We start from the raw sequence: 17,791 nt of genomic DNA, 5'->3' as shown, positions 1-17,791 counted from the left end.
TAGCCATACTCAAATACGTAAAATAATATGGCTTGCAGTTTGAACATTTATAGAATTCATCACTACTGCATCAATAAAAATACATTGTAATAAGATAAAAAACAAATACATAGAAACCGAACCCAGCACAAGGCATGCAGCAATTTATCTGACCTAAAGCCATCTTAGAGTAAGGGCACAAGGGCAGATTAAAGGGATTGTCCACCTTGAAACAACTAGTTAGTTTCCGATAGATCACCAGAAATAACAACTTTTTCCAATGACTTTCTATTTTCTATATGTGACGGTTTTTCTAATATTGAAGGGTAAAGTGTCATTTCTCTCCTTCTGAAGCAGCTCTGGGAGGGGGGGTCGCCGATCCTGTAAACTGTTCTAAATGGATACATTTAGTTGATACATTTCTTATCTTTGTCCCTGCTGAGCAGACTCTCTGGGTTTCATTACAGGCAGCTGTTAGAATTGATACAATTGTTGCTAATACTCCAGAGATGCTGCTGAGAAATGTATCAACCCAATGTTGCAAAATAATAACAGGTTAGAGTCTGCACCTGAATTACTGAGCTGCCAGACTGAAACACCAGAGACAGGGACATTCAACTTTAAACTTAGATTTTGGAAAAAACGTAAACAATAAATAATGGAAAGTATTTGAAAAAAGTCTTATTTTCTGGGGAACAATCTAAAAACAACTGAATTGGAAAAAGTGTTTGGAAGGTGAACAACCCCTTTAAGCAGGCAACGTCGGGCGAATTCGGAAAATGAATTGCCGCGAGTGCCATCCCGCTGGCGATTTTTCATTCTAGCCGGCGGGAAGGCAGTTTGGGAGATTGTCACCCAGAAGAAGAGGCAAATCTGCTCGTGTGGAGAGATTTGTTGCCGGGGCGACTAATCTCCCCGAATCTGCCCGCGTGCCCTTACCCTTAAAAGGAGAAGGAAACCCTTTTGCAAAAAAACCCATACACCCCATCCCAGGTAGACCCCCCCCCTCCTCCCTCCAGGCTAAGTATCCCCCCCTGGGGAAATGCCCCATACTCCATACTTAAATGGGTCTAAATGGGGTGGGGGGGTATGGGTTTTTTTTTTTGCAAAAGGGTTTCCTTCTCCTTTAAACACATGAATGATGTGGCAAAATGTAAGGCTCCAGTAGCTGAAAAAGCACAGTCAGTACATTGTTTAAGTACAATCTGGATCTACCACAGACTAAAGCTGGCCATACATATAGAGATCCGCTTGTTTGGTGAGGTTGCAAATATTGAACACTGAGCCCTGAGTCTGTTGACACATAATACACAAAAGATTAGGGGGAAGGGGGGACGACATTACTTTTTGTACAGTTATTATCCAAAATATCTATGTCCAACCAAAGCTAGTGACAGTCTCCCACTGAAAATCGTACGATCGGCAATACACACAGAGATATTATCGGCAGCCGAGAGAAATTTTCTAACCTGTCCGATCGACCAAACGACCGATCTCCGCCGGACGAAAAATGTCGGGACTCTCCACAAACGTTCTGAAAATCGTACGAATCCTCGATTCGTATGATCAGATCTTTGCGTCTATGGCCAGCTTAAGGGTCAGTCAACATGAGCAGATTCGGGGAGATTTAGTCGCCTGGCGACTAATCTCCTCATCTTCCCGAAATGCCTTTGCGTGTCTTCCTGTCCGCTATAATGAAAAGTCGCCTGCGCTAAAGCACATGCTGAAAAGTCGGCTGAAGTTGACATTTCGGTCGACTTTGGAAAACGAAGCACCGCGTGTGCTTTAGCACAGGCGACTTTTCATTATAGCGGACAGGAAGACACACGGAAACAGTTCGGGGAGATTGTCTCCCAGAAGAAGAGTCCAAGTAAACTTTGGAGAAGCCGCACACCACACAATCCCAAAGGTTCTTATCCTGGTGCCCAGTGATAGAGGAATCTGCCACCTCACAACAAGGGTAAGAAGAATTTCACTGGCACACAGGAGTTGCAGTAGCAGGGCAAGCCCTTGCAATTTTATTATGCAGTAGTGCAATGTTTCGGGGTGAGTAGTGCAACGTTTCGGGGTGACCCCGAAACGTTGCACTACTGCATAATAAAATTGCAAGGGCTTGCCCTGCTACTGCAACTCCTGTGTGCCAGTGAAATTCTTCTCTCCCAGAAGAAGAGGCAAATCTGCTCGTGTGGACTGACCCTAAGGGCTAGTCCACACGGGGAGATAGCGACGCGTTTGCGGTCGCGGCGACAAAGCGCCGCGACAGTCGCCGCGACCGGCGCAGGCGACAGTTTTGTATGGGCGCCTATGTAAAAACGCCTGTGCTAACCACACGAGGCGATGCGCTTTTCAACAGTCGCCTGAAAAAGCCTGGCCGAGCCAATGAACTTCCCTATATGTTTTCTGAAATTTGAGAGAAATTCAAACACACGGAGGAATATAAAAAGGATACTCTTTCTAGTGCTGGAGCACTGCTTAGTTTTCTATAGAAAGATTTTGCAAAGCAACCATAAGATTAACGGGCTGAAACCTAGGCGTCACATCATCAAAGCTTTGGGTAGTTCTTTAAAACATCCACAAATCTAGGTTTCCATAAATTCTAACCCCATTCTGTCAGCAAATATTGCTTCAGCTTTCAGATCATTAAAAGCTTTGCTTGGCATTAGCTCACAAGAAGGTTCTACTGCTATTTTCAGCTAATTACTGTCAAAAGTCTCCAAAACATTCGAGCCTTGTTTCCTGCAGCAAATGAACCGCATTCCCCTTCAGAAAGGTGGTTGTGAAAAATATAAGCAGTAAAGGCAGGAAAATACTAAACTGTATATTTAAAAGGGAAAGCAATCACGTAGAAGCATAACTACCAACACTGCCAGGATCTGCGTGTAGTCAACAGAAAATGTTTTCGGAATTACATTGTACTTTCTTTACCACTAGTGTTCTTTATAAGCTGCATTAACTGGAGGAAGTCCCTTGAATTTCCCTGTTGCATAATACACACAAATAATGAGGGAGGAGAAAACTACCAAAACTCACTAAAGTCATAAAATAAGGATTCATATGTCAAATTTCAATGACAGTATTTGTAAACCGGGATGGGCAAATGTTTTCACCTTGTTTCACCGCAGAAATGACGGTCATAGACTTGTATGGTGTTGTGCGCAAAAAAAAAAAGAATAGCAGAAATTTTCGACACCCATAGACTTTAATGAGTGTTGGCGACATTTTGCTGGTGGCAAATTTTTGGCGAAACAAAACGGGTCAAATTCGTCCATCCCTATTTTTAAAGTGTATTGCTAATCAATGTATAGACAGACACAGCTAGCAATATGGAATACACAAAAGCAACAAATATTCTGTAAAATTGATATGGTGCTGAGTAATGTCATCAGTTAGAAATGTTAGCTTAGTGCTATAATTTGCTTCACACGACCTGCTGAAACTTGTGTATTATTAAAAAAAAAAAAAGAAGATTTTGCCCCTCTGCAAAATTTATCTCTGACATCCATGGCCTGTATAGAAGCACTTGGCCTTTGGCAGTATGCTCAGTACTTAAACACTTCCAACAGAATTGAAGTGAAATTCTCCCATTTCCCCATCTGCTACAAATGTTACGGTAACTAAAAAAATGTAAATGACATTACACATTTGTACAATAATCTTTATAGGAAAATGTAAACACAACCCTCGGAATGATAATGCTACACTAAATGTTCCATTTAACACTTTACCAGGGTGGGTGGGACAGGAGGAAATAATGAGAGAAAGTGAAGCAGAATGCAATATAAAGTGTAAAGGTGGCTTAGAGAGATAAGGTGACAAAGCACAGAATTACTGCAGGTTCCCATAATACATCGCTATAAAGTGAATAGGTATAGAACAGCTTGGCTCATGTAACTCAAGTTGTGTTTTTGTTTTTTCTAGCCAATATAAACACTTTTCAGACTTGACTGATCCCTGGATGAAAAGTGCCATAAATGAATGTCTTAAGGTCCCCACAGACGCAAAGATTTCTCTTGCCGATCAACCAATTTTAGCAAAGTCCGACCAATCCTTAGAAATTATTGTGCGGTTAGTGGGATTCAAACAATCGAAACATCTTACGATTTTTTTTCGGCCGACATCGGTGAGGAAATTGATCAGCCAGGTCCCAGTGCAATCTATCTATGTTTGCAGGGTCAAGCAGGCAGCTCCCCTTTGTTTTTCTGGCAAATTGGTCTTTTTAGTTCATGGACAATTCGTACGATCGAATGATCATTCCGAGATAATTGTGGTCTCACGATGACGACCGGATCTTTTAAAAATCTCAACATCTACGGCCAGCTTTAGTTAGCTGTCTCAGTTAAACAGGCTAAGGAAATCATCTGTATGCTTTAAATAACACAGCCTGTAATTAGCTTGTGTTACAGTCCATGCATTAGCAAAGAACATGTGTAATTAGGAGCAAATTTGATTTAAACAAAACAACAACAAAAGAGAATTTCAGATACGTCTTGGCCGCAGATTATAGAGTTATTACTGGTGTGCCAGCCCCCCTGAGAGCAGTATAACCCCCTTGTTCAAAAGGAGTTCAATGAATAGTGCTTGTACTGAAAATATTATTGCATATTGTTTTAAATCACAAGAAAATCTGTTTTTTCAGCTAAACAAGGCAAACAGACATAATGAAGCTACTCCATTATGGTCCTTGCTATGTATATTATTATAGGTAGATTACAAAGATAATCCACCTAAATAATGGACCTTTCCTTGTTTGTAAGACAAAACAATAGGTCGAGGGAGGCGGTTGTATACTGGCAAACATGGTTTAGATTCAGTCTCCTTTAGCCCAGCCCGTGATTACAATAGACAAAGTTTTTTTAAACATATTCACTGAACTCATGTTGACAATGTGCTATAATGTCCCTTTAAAAAATTAGACTTAGAGTGCTGTGTGTATTGCACCATCAGCACCACTTGTCTTCTCTGCAGATAAACACTGAAGTCTGAAATGGACTAATAGTTAAAGGAAATATTCCTGTACAAATGGTCATTAAACCGCAAATAAATGCAGAAAACAACTACTGGCACCCCCACTGAAAAAGTCGTTGAACAATGCAGCTAATGGATAGGGCTGTACATTGTGTAGGACTGCATGGTAATGAATGTGTACTAGGATCTGAGTGTGCAGTTTTGGTGACCTTGGAAAGTACTCCGTCGCACGGTTTGCAGATCACACTACTGCTAAACTTTAGATGTTTTCCCACAGTATAAACAATTTCAGAACATTGCTGACAGCTCTGTTTCTTCACTCTCCTTGTTCCTTATCATGTGATCAATTTCCATAATACAAGGATATGCATAAAATGAATTCCAGTATCATATGGCAAAGATGGAGACAGATCTGTCATTGAATGCATCCTGGACTAAAGCATTATGTTTAGAAGACAAATGTCATTTAAGCCAACCTAGTGGGTTACAACTGGAATCTAGTCTTCTTCTCGGTGGAGCCTACAGCAAATAGTGGCACAGAGCCTTCACATACATAAGAACCCCAAAGCTAATATGTATAGAGAGAAGAGGGCTGCAAAAATGCAGATCAGAAATGCTAGTTATTTGGACAACATATGAGGGAAGAGAGTGCAGAATCACATGCAAGTTCATAAAAGGTAACTAATGAAGGACAGGGGCAGCCAACCCAGATTGAGATTTCAACCCATAACTTGTACAGTATATATGCTTGTCTTTGGCTCCATAGGCAAAGTTACAGCTTAGAAGCTCAAAGTGGGCAATAGCTCAAAACTCAAATTTATTTTAAAAAAACAAACCAGCATAAAAACCCCGAAAATCGTGAAGGCAAAATGCATATTCAAATGCTTCAAGGTACCTCTGTCATTTACTTACATGACCTCAACAGGTTTTAGCTGGAGTATTTTCCCATTCTGGCTTTTAGCAGCTTCGAGGCAGAATACATTTTAGCAAATTTTGAGGTTTTTCCCCCGAAAAATTCAATTTTTTTTTAGTGAAACTACTTTCGAGAAAACACAACTTGACCTTTAATAAATCACCCCCTAAAGCTGGCCATAGATGCAAAGATCTGATCGTACGAATCGAGGATTCGTACGTTATTCGGACCGTGTGTGGAGAGTCCTGACATTTTTCGTCCGGCGGAGATCGGTCGTTTGGTCGATCAGACAGGTTAGAAAATTTCTGTCGGCTGCCGATAATATCTCTGCGTGTATTGACGATCGTACCATTTTCAGTGGGAGACTGTCACTAGCTTTGGTTGGACATAGATATTTTGGATAATAACTGTACAAAAAGTAATGTCCCCCCCCCTTCCCCCTAATCTTTTGTGTATTATGTGTCAACAGACTCAGGGCTCAGTGTTCAATATTTGCAACCTATTTGTCACTAGCTTTGGTTGGACATAGATATCGTACGATTGCTGTCAGGGGCAGAACATTGCTGATCTGTTCTTTAACTAATCTGGCTGGTAAGACTTTGATCTGAATGGTTAGTGGCGGGTCGGGAGATGGGAAAGTCCGATCGTACGATGATTCGTACGATCGGATCTTTGCATCTATGGCCAGCTTAAGAGTACTCATACCAATGTTAGTCAGCAGGCTAGTGGAATTTCACACTAAGCTCAATGGTCAAACATGAGTTTTGTTAATCAAATTGCACAGATTCACTAGTTACCACACAGGTCAGTGTCAAGCAAGCCAATAACCAAGAAAGCCAGAAGTAGGTCTTTCTTCAAACAAAATTCTGACTGTTAAGGTTGCCATAGACGCAAAGATCCGCTCATTTGGCAACATCGCCAAACAAGCGGATCTTTCCCCGATATGCCATTAACGAGCATGACTATATCGGGGGTAATCTGATTGTTCGGCCATATGGCCGAACGATCCGAATACGATGCGCAATGGGCTCCGGTGGGATCGGTCGGGTCAAAATCAACCCTGACCAATTGACCAAACGACCGATCTCCGCCGGACGGAAGATGTCGGCACACGCCACACACGATCCGAAAATCGTACGAATACTCGATTTGTACGATAGGATCTGTGTGTCTATGGAACGATGTACAGATACGCCATCTGGAGCAAAATGTTCTTGCAGGTATTTGGAGGAGATCTTTGGGTTGTCTGTAACCACAATCCTCCGTATTTTATTTTTTGCTTAATATCCTCTTTAGTCAGAACATTCACCCCAGGCAACATATAGAATTAACATTGTTAGTGAGCATGCCATCATACAAAAAAAGTTACTTACAATATTCTATGCAAGTGTTGGGTGTTATGTAACAGTGTCAACTCTTAGGCTGGAACATGTATTGTGAATCTCACTTAAAAAATGTAATGGACCCTTTTTGTTATTTCTAGGCAAACAATATGTTCAGCACAAGCCCCATGTGTTACACTCATATTGCAAAGGGGCATATACTGTACCTATACTGTTCCTTTACTACTAAAAAATCACCTGTAAATTCTCCTTCAGGTTATTGTCATCTGCCACAGAACTTTTGTTTGACAGAATGACGAACCCTCATAATCACTGTGTGCGCCATTGCTCTTACAAGAAAATACATCATACTATATTTGTTTTCTCTTATTTTAGGCTAATACTACAAAGGGGCTGAAATTAATTAAAAAGCTGGCCCAGAATCAGCCCCTATACTGGCAAATTGTCATGTCACAAAGTAGAATATTTGCAGCTGATCAATGTCACTTTACAGAAGGTTCGTTCATTTTCTGGTATTTTCATGAATCACAAGTATACTTATTAAGAAAATCTCTATTTACACTAAACTGTATGGACAAAAGAACGCTCATAATAGAATAAGCATCACTTGAATAAAAAAAGTCCCAAACCATGCAGGTTTTTCAGGGGTTGCAATGCATGTCGTCATAATAAAGTATTCTTAGTGTATTTCTTTTAGGAAATGATCAGATGTTCTATATGACAAAGTGGCTTTCTCAGTGGTTCCAGAACAGTGGCAAGTTAGGTTGAGATTTGAAAAGAATGCTTATTTGCTTTCTTAGATATCCACTTTTTGAGGTCATAGATATCTCGTTGGAACTGTGGTTGGCAGAAAATATTTTTGTACATCTATAATGATTACAGGGGTGGCTCACCTTCAAGATAACTTTTAGCATGTTACTGGATGGCCAATTCTTAGAAAGTTTTCAACTGGTCTTTTTTTTAATTTTAAATCAAGACAAACTGCAAATTGTCTCAGAATATAACTTTCAGGCTGTATCCTTCATTGTTAAATGGAAAGAACATATTGCCATCTTATAAGAAACACAAAGAGCATTCATAATTTCTTGCCACTTAGTATCTGTAGTAGCAGTAGGTACTGTAACTTTTAAGTACATGGGAAACACACTGGTTGTTTCTATTATACTGTCAAAGCAACAAAAAAGTGACTTGCCCTTAAATTCAGTGTTTTTTTATTTCAGTTTTTTGGAGTCCAATATTTGGTAGGAAGCCACATTAGCTCATAGCAAGCTTACAGATGTTGGAAAATATTGATGTTGTAGTTATTATAACTACTATAATCCCAATAATATTTAGGACATCAAATTAGTTTACACCCCAAATCTTACCATGAATGACCTCCCTGATGGGCTTTCAGATGCATCTATTACAGCAACCAGGCATGTGCCTTCAGACTGGGCCTCCACTGCCATTGCTTTGGTTAGCCTTACATTTTTAAACCATTGCTCTAATTCCTGACATATGTTTGCATTCGAATGAGGGATACCAACACGAACTCTCTTTTGTGTAGTTTCATCTTTGGCCAGCTACAGCCATTATAGATGTGCAAAACTCATGTAATAACTATGTGCTGTGGTCCAGCTAAATAAATAAGCACACAACATTGCCCTAATGTCTGGCCCTAAAAACTGTAAGTAAAGAAGTAAACAAAGTGGTGCTCATGCCAAGTAAGAGTACCTTGTATAGGATCAAGATTGTGGCACCCTACTTGTGGCTGCTTCTTTAACCCAGCCTTACACTGGAATATGGAGTAAAATATGCATATTTCTCCAAATAAGGGTGTATCCTTCAAAAGGTATTTTCAGGAAGGATATTCATACTGCTGTACCATTCTGTCTGTGCCACCCTGCCTTCTATCTCATTGCTCTACCACATAGAATTTTGGTTACTTTTACAGCTGCTTGCCAGGTAGTAAGGTGCATATTGCACTTACTGTAGCTCCAGTCAATGAATACACAGTGAGCAAAGTGCAGACTTTGCACACTGCTTGGTGCATTGTGCAATTGGCCCAGGGCTCTGCACTCTGTTTTGTCAACAGAGAGGCCTGTATTAGTCAGAGCTGTATTAGTGGGGGCTGGGCAGAGGGAAGCACATAGGTGCCCCCTGTCCCTTGCTTTTAATTCACAGGTACAAGGTAGGGACCCTAAGGCAAGCAGTAAGGACAGGGCAGAACCTTCTGATGCTGGTCTCTGCACTGGGTGCCAAATTTTTATTCTCAATAGATATATATATACAAGTAATATAAAAAAAGTTAAATAGTTAAAGCTGAAGCCTCTAAAGCTGGCCATAGATGCAAAGATCCGATCGTTCGAATCCTCAAACGATCTGACTTCCCCTATCTCCCGACCTGCCACAAACCATTCTGATCAAATAAAGTACAAAAGAACAGATGAGCCGATGTTCTGCTCCCGGACAGCAATCGTATGAAAGTTATGTCCAACAAAAGCTGGTGACAGTCTCCCTCTGAAAATCGTACGATTGGCAATACATGCAGAGATATTATCGGCAGCCGACAGAAATCTTTTAACCTGTCCGATCGACCGATCTCCGCCAGACGAAAAATGTCAGGACCCTCCACACATGGTCCGAAAATCGTACGAATCGAGGATTTGTACAATCAGATCTTTGCGTCTATGGCCAGCTTTAGACAATGAATAAGGGGTTGTTCACTTTCTTTAGTTCAGTTGCTTTTATATTGTTCACCATTAGATTTTTTTTTTTTTAATTAATTTTTTCAGAATAAGAATTGTATATTCCTGTCTCTGGTGTTTGAGTCTGGCAGCTCAGTAAATTCAGGTGCAGATTCTGAACTGTTACAATTTTGCAACATTTAGTGGATACATTTCTCAGGTACTTCTCTGGAGTATTAGCAACTATTGTATCAATTCCAACAGATGCCTTTAATGAACCTCGTGGATTCTGCTCATGTGAAATGTATTTACTAATTGTAACAATTTAGAACAATTGGGGTCATTTACTACCCCAGCGTCACAACTGCTCTGTACGTGAGCACGAAGGGGCACACTTTTGCAACCCTGGAATAGAAAATGAGAGATTGAATGGTGCTAGAGCAAACAGGTTTCAATAAACCACCTGAAACTAAAAATGAAATTGAAGACCAACTCTAAATCAGAAAAAGAAAAACATTTCCTAAAAGCACACATAACAGTGTTACACAAACTCTTTTGGTATGAGATCGTAATTTTCATCTGTTAAACCCAGATGTTCTCAGGGTATATTCTTTTAAAAATGAGGACATCATACCAAAACAGTTTCTGAAACATCTGGGTGTAGCAGATAGCTCCCAGATGAAAAAAATAAATAAAAAAATAAAAAACTTTGGAAAGTTCTCTAGATCAATAGTATTCTAAAGCAAGCCCACATTATCAACCATATTGCCAAACTGTAAAATAAAAGTGTTCTTTACCAGGTTTGACTGCAAACAATACCAAAATGAATAAACCAATTAAGTCGTCTTTTACACAGGTGAGTGATTGGATCATGGATGCAATTGGACATGAAATAAATCATATAAAGCAAATGAGATGGCCAGTAAACCCAAGTAATCAACATTTCCTAATAGCATTTACATATAATATACTATTAGGGGCAAATTTAAAAAATGGGTTTCCCAGCGTTTTATCATAGTTACTACATACTTTCCTAAAAGTCCAGAAAGTGACACATGAATCAAAGATGATGAGTGCATCAATTTGTTAGAATGGGTTTGACTGCATTGACAACAAACAGAAACCGTACGCAAGAATTCCAGTAGGAGTTACAACCATTTAACTTACTATGTGAGGAACAATAATCCTGTCCTTTGAGAGGTCTAATACCTTCTGTCCTATGTGTTGTTAAAAATCAGCAGCACAGTGCTCTAAAAACACTCAATCATTCATTCCTGATGGAGAATGAGGCCAAACATTTTTGGGGGGGTTTAGAGACCCTTTAAACTTGATCATGAATTCTAGCAGCCAGAAAAAAAGCCACAAATACTATAGGCCTTTGTTGTGGCATAAAAGTGAAATTATGTGACTGTGTGTCAATGGGTGTAAACATTTGTGGGTTCTGTCATAAACCTAAAGCTTCTGCTCTGAACCACAAAATCTATGTACACCTCATTACCTGCCTTGCCACAAAGCAAAGAGGAAACATGCAACATGCCATAATGGATTTATGAGTTGCATGATCCAAGAGTAAAATAAAGGTGTAATCAAAAAATGCAGCACGCTATGTTAGCCAGTATCATCTGACATTTAGGGGGTTTTGCAATAAATAGCACTAAGTTTGCAAAAGAGCAGTAACCCATAGCAATCAATCAGCAGATAGCATTTACTGGTCAACTGTTTAAAAGCAAACATCTTAATGGTTACTATGGGTTACTGCTCCTGTGCAAATTTAGTGTCTTTTATTACATATAGGGTTAGTGTATAACACATTGTAGTAAAAAAAAAAATACATTTTAAAATGTTGTCACACCAATTCTGTATGGAACACTGGAAGATCAGGAGCAACAGCTCCACTTAACATCCTGATGTTCTGATTGTTTGGGCTGTCTGCCTAAGCATTCAGAACAATGTAAAAAAGAAGTCATATTGTGTCATGCATTTAAGGTTTGGAGAAAATATGTTCTGCTTCTGGGCTCTAGTAACTATTTCTATTACATTTCTGGTAAACCCTGAACAGAACGATAGAAATTGGGGGGGCATGGCCATCCTTGTTCCAGGGTCTATGATTTGAGCAAGTGTTCCCACCAAGCCAAAGCAGTATCGAATACCTTTTCACTGAAAGTCTCATTTGCATTTAATGCATACCACTAGGGCAGTGGTCCCCAACCAGTGGCTCGTGAGCAACATGTTGCTCCTTAACCCCTTGGATGTTGCTCCCAGTGACCTCAAAGCAGGAGCTTATTTTTGAATTCCAGGCTTGGAGGCAAGTTTTACCAGATGCACTGCCAAACAGAGTCTCAATGTAGGTTGACAATCCACATAGGGGCTACTAATAACCAATCACAGCCCTGATTAGGCACTCCCTAGAACTATTTTCATGCCTGTGTTGCTCCCCAACTCTTTTACATTTGAATGTGGCTAACGGGTGAAAAAGATTTGGGGATCCCTGCACTAGGGCATGGCTATGGCTGCTTTTAGGGAAGAGACACGCGCTGTGATTCAGAAAGATTAGTTAGACAAATCTCCTCTTCTTCGGGTGACTAATCTCCCCTGCCTTCCCTCCGGCTAGAATAAAAATCGCCGGTGGGATGGCACAAAATAGAATGCATGTTACTCAGAGTGCTTCGTTCTCCAAAGTCGCCGAAGTTGCCTCACGATGAAACTTCAGGCGACTTTAGAAAACGCAGTGCTCTGAGTAACATGCAAAATTAAGAGAGGGAAGTGAAAGGAAACGGAAGAACTGAAGTACAAAATGGATTTATTTTCAATTCATTTTATAGAATCTGTCTGACATTAATGACAAACGGTCCAACTGGGACATGCAGGTCTTAATGGACCACTAACTGAAACAACAAAGACAAACCATACCTAGAATCGCCTAAGGAATTTAAAGAATGCATCAAGATCTTAATACCTTTCTGGGAAAAGTTATTGCTAAAAAACAATAAGAAAAACAACTCAAGGTGTGACATAAGCCATGTATTCATCTTTGGTGCCTAAGACATAATATTAGAACACCCACAATTAGATTGCCCACAACTATGGGAAATACCTAGAGAGAATATGCAATATATAAGTGCAGCCAAAACAGTTAATTGAGCACTGTATCATGGCGGCAGTTCAGAGTCTCCATGAACATTTTGGGCATGGTCAGCCCTTGCTAACATAAGCAGATATCCTGACTTTACTCCATGTTTTATCACTTTTCCCTTGCCCTCCATCATTTTACTGTTCAACATAAGTACACTGTCGGCATACCTACACAACACCAAGTTACCATGATATGACCACCATCCATGACCCTACTATTCTGTTACTTTTCGAAATGTCAGTAATGATACACAGCATCACCCATATACATACATACATACATACAATTCATCTCTCTTATCAAGTTGAGATTTAATTTATTTTTTTTCCCCCAATGACCCCTGTAGTGCAGCTTTTGGTTAATAACAAGCTAAACAGCAACTACAAAAACACACACTTGAAATAAAATTTACATTTTTGAAAACGTGCCTGCCTTACAAACTCTGAAGGAGGACAGTTTGGCATACTGCACTGGAGCCTCAACAAGCATGAAAACAAGTTTTGGGAAAAGTGCCCATTTTTAAAATATGTTTTATAAAAGAATAAACAAACTGTGGTTTAGTATTTGCAACACACACACAGACTAGTATGGAGTGTTACAGATACAGGCATGTAACGTGTTATCCAGAATGCTCACTGGGGGTTTTCAGATATGGGATCTTTCTGTAATTTGGATCTCCATACTTTAAGCCTGCTAAAAAACATCAATTAAACCCAATAGGATTGTTTTGCTATCAATAGGGATTCATTAAAACTTTAGGAATTAGTACAATGTACTGTTTTTATTATTACAGGGAAAAAGGAAATATTTTCTAATAATGAGAATTATTTGTTTAAAATGGAGTCTATGGGAGATGGCCTTCTTGCATTTCGGAGCTTTCTGGATAACTGGTAATATATTTTTAAAAAATCCACTCTGAGTACCACACTACAAACTTTCTTGCTCCTCTATAAATGAATCATTAGTACATTAGTAAAAATGCAAGATATATATATAATATATATATGAATGTACAGCTGTATATAATATGAATGTACAGCTGTAGGTCCTAGACTGGTTGCAGACCTTCAAAACCCTGGGAAAGTGAGCGGACACATCTTTTCAACAGAAAACCAGACAGTTACATAATAAATACAACATCACTGACTAGACATAATAAATGTGCAAAGTGCTAAAGTCATGGTTTATTATGGCTAGTGATGTATAAGAAATGTGTCTACCTGCCAAACCAAAAAGTCAAAAATCTCCCTATAAAAACCATAAGGGATTGCATGTCCAACAATGCAGACTAAAAGGGACTGGCAGAGAGCTTTGCTTTGCTGGTCTGACGTCCCTTTATATCTATGGCTTTGCAAGGAAATCAAAATAATATTGCGTCGACAAACAGTGCTTTCTCTTTATGATGCTTGCGTGGAAGAAGCTTTGGGGAAAAAATGTGGTGGTATTTAACTGAATTACTGTTATTTAATGCTCCTTTGATGATAACGGCCCGAAACACTGATGTGTATGCCAGAGGAAGAAAGATGTGTGGGTTCAGAGATTAAAGCTGGTAGATCAGCCCCCACCAGCCCACTAAATACTGACTTTCTATGGCATTTGCCAGAACCCACAGATTGCCAGTCCGGGCCTGACTAGTTTAATGATTGGCCGATTGCCTTGGAAAATGCTTGGAAAAGCAGAGCACGGGAACCCCTATCCCAAACTAAGTGACACAAGCATTGGGGTAAGCAAGGACTAATAATGTCACTGATTTGTGTCAAGCAGAAGAACAGAGAAGTGACTCAGAGCTGTGCTTCCCCAGCAACTTCCCTGGAACACATGTATCACTTTCCTAAACTGCAGTAACCTAATCTGCATTTAGCTTGGCCCACAGCAGTCATCTGTAGCCTGCGCTCTGTCTGCAGCTGTGGGACTTGAACTTCCACTATCCTCTGGCAACTAAAGGCAGACAAGATGCTGCCAGTTGCAATTGACAGGAGGCTGCATAGGAAGCCTATACAACAATACTAAAGAGTTTCAGCAGGAGGATTGCAATGGGGAGTGCAGCAGTGGATTGTGTGGGTGCAGCCCGTGTGTAGAGGAGACAGAGGCTGCAGTGTAACAGGATTAGCCCGTGTGTAGGGGAATTTCGGGGTGCAGGGAGTTGTGTGTAAATGCTGTGGCCGCTGTACAGGGAGACTATGTGAGGGCCCAGCTGTAACACGCTCATTCCTTCATAACAAACCTGATCCTTCTTCTCTTCTTCTCCAGGAAGCCGCACAGCCACCGGCGCAGAATGGAGCCCTGGGGCCTGACATAATACACTGCTCAATACACTGCTCAATACACTGCTCCTCCGCCTCATCTCCCCGGGGCTCCTGCTTCTCCGCACTCACTGCAACAACCCCCTCCCCCCAAATGTTGCCCAGCCCCCCCAGACATGGGGGCAATTGTAGCCTAACACCAGCTGGGGGCACAAATGAGACATATGAGAGATCCACAGAGAAACATCTTTGCTCAGCCACATATATATTTATATATATATTGATATAATTTCATATTCTTACCTCGGAAAGCTTTTCCCCAACACTGCGAGCTGCACAACCATTAACTTCCCATCCGCTCCAATTTCGAGGCAGTAGAGACTAGAGAGCCGCAAGGAATTTGTTTCCGTATCCACCACAGACTCAGCGATCAACTCCCCGGCTGTTCCTCACAGTCTCTCCGCCTCTATGCTGCTTATGCCACAGACGCTGCTCCCATACAACAGGCCTGACGTCAGACCACTTCGGAGGCGCATGCGCGAACCTTATTAACCCTTGCTGTAACGTACGCAAATTTGACTAGCTGGGGTCAGTCAGAGGTATAATTGTCCCCGGTGGGCAGTTAGGAGGTTATGACACATGTAGTTGCCAAATCCATTAAACCCTAAACGTCCTAAGCTTTGCTTCCCTGGTCCCACAATCGCACATAATCTTTGTTTCTCCTGGCACACACCACTCCACACAGCCTTCAAGTGAACAGTCATCATTCTTTAAATGGCCAAAACAATGACATCAACAAAAGTCACAGCTTTATTAAAAACAGCAGCAGCTCCTCTTAACAACAACAACATGGGGAGATTGCTAATGGTTAGAACTAAGACCATAGGCTGGGAATAAGATATAAAACCTATCAGTGGCCAAATATTCAACTCTAATAATAAGTTCCCAGTGAAAATCTTCTATTGGTAGCCTCCCCAAACAAAAAATGCCACCCATGCCATCTCCAACAAAGGGGTTAAGTCTTTTCTCTCTTCTGCAGACCCCATTTTGGTTCATACCACAGACTTACACCAGTGCTACATACAATCACATTCTGATACAATCACACTCTGTGCCTACTCTATCACACTCTACATTAAAAGGCCTCAGTTGAGGGCAGGTCCGGACTGAGAATTAAAATAGGCTCTGGCATTTCAGGTACACAGAGGCCCAATTAGTCCACACAGAGGCCCAATCAGTCCACACAGAGGCCGAAACAGCCCCCACCAGCCCACTAAATACGACTTTCTATGGCACCTTATAGCAGCCCCTCTGGCATTTGCCAGAACCCACAGATTGCCAGTCCAGACCTGGTTGAGGGTAGGGACATGTAGGGCCGGATTTACATAGTGGGAGCCCCTAGGCCCACTGCCATTCATTGCCCCTGTCCCCTCCACTTTATTTGTGCAAATTTTCATCATTGGGACTAAAGCAATGGGGAAATTTAAAGAACTATCATATCTCCCTCACTGTTACTTAACCAATGTGGGTGTGGTTGGGCAACATGCCGCCCCCTAAAATCCTGCCGTCCTAGGCCCAGGCCTTGGTGGCCTTTCTACAAATCCAGGCCTGGGGACAGACTACTTACTTGTTAGTCCCCTACACCTCCTGGCATGAGACCACTGCTGAGACAATAGGTTACAGGCCTTCAGTCTTAACATTGTGGCCTTTTTTCAAAAATATTTTTCCAACAGCTTACAGAACTGAAAGATGTTCTGCAACAGCTGAGGCAGGACCGTTTGCAGTTTTAGCAAGTGAGCGTACTATAAGGAAACAGTCTACAGATCACAATGCCCTGGAAAGAGGATGGCAGGAGTCTACTTAAATATTTTGGACATTTGGAGATGGACCTAAAGGCACAGAAATGCAACTGGCTTAGCCACCCAAAACAGTAACTGATATTCAGGGCTTCCTACTTTTTAATTCCATTGCCATGTTTTAAACCAAAATAGGTATATTGGTTTAATGGATATCAAAACACTTGACAATTATCTGTCAAATGAGAATTAAAGCTCACCAAGGAATTAGGCCGGCCAACACTGGTGGTTTGGCATAACAAAGAAGTATTCACATGATAACAACGAACATTTTGTTGTGTATGAAACATATACATTTAGAAGTTTGGAACATATCAGGATTGGCATTTGGACTTTGCTGCATTGTAATCATGTATGCTATGGAGATACAAAACACACTTAGTAATCACATTAGCCATCTTTTTGCCACAAGATAATGAATATATAGCTATGTCACTGATCTTTTTTTCTTTTGTTTGTTTAAAATACACACAGACTACTACTTGCACAATATGTTTAGACTTGCTTCCAAAATAATCACACCATGCCCTTCCCTCTTCTCCCTGGTGGCCCAAATTTTTAGTCCACCAGTCACCCGAGCCCTCTGGATGGTGGGTCCTGCCAACACGTAAAATGAGCCCTAATAAAAGAAAGTGCCTTTGCATGCACGGCCAAGCTCCTGATCTGGTCCAGCTACTTCATAAGTAGGCT

General features: G+C 40.9%; 1 protein-coding gene across 5 annotated transcripts in view; it reads right to left on the bottom strand.

Annotated features, from left to right (window-relative positions):
* The window catches only part of evi5.L (ecotropic viral integration site 5 L homeolog), a 106,201-nt gene extending 90,424 nt beyond the window's left edge, over window positions 1–15,777 (bottom strand). For 3 of the 5 annotated variants that reach the window (XM_018258571.2, XM_018258573.2, XM_018258575.2), the window contains exon 1: window positions 15,549–15,776. The gene's annotated coding sequence lies outside the window, so the exon portion shown is untranslated. Of the gene's footprint in view, window positions 1–15,548 lie in introns of all 5 variants that reach the window. The other 2 variants (XM_018258572.2, XM_041590537.1) reach the window with 1 other exon arrangement.
* Between the last annotated feature and the right edge of the window lie 2,014 nt (window positions 15,778–17,791).

This window comes from Xenopus laevis, chromosome 4L (assembly GCF_017654675.1).
Source record: "Xenopus laevis strain J_2021 chromosome 4L, Xenopus_laevis_v10.1, whole genome shotgun sequence".
Taxonomy (NCBI): domain Eukaryota; kingdom Metazoa; phylum Chordata; class Amphibia; order Anura; family Pipidae; genus Xenopus; species Xenopus laevis.
The sequence above is the reverse complement of the archived record's forward strand: the minus strand, read 5'-3'. Positions and strand labels throughout refer to the sequence as shown.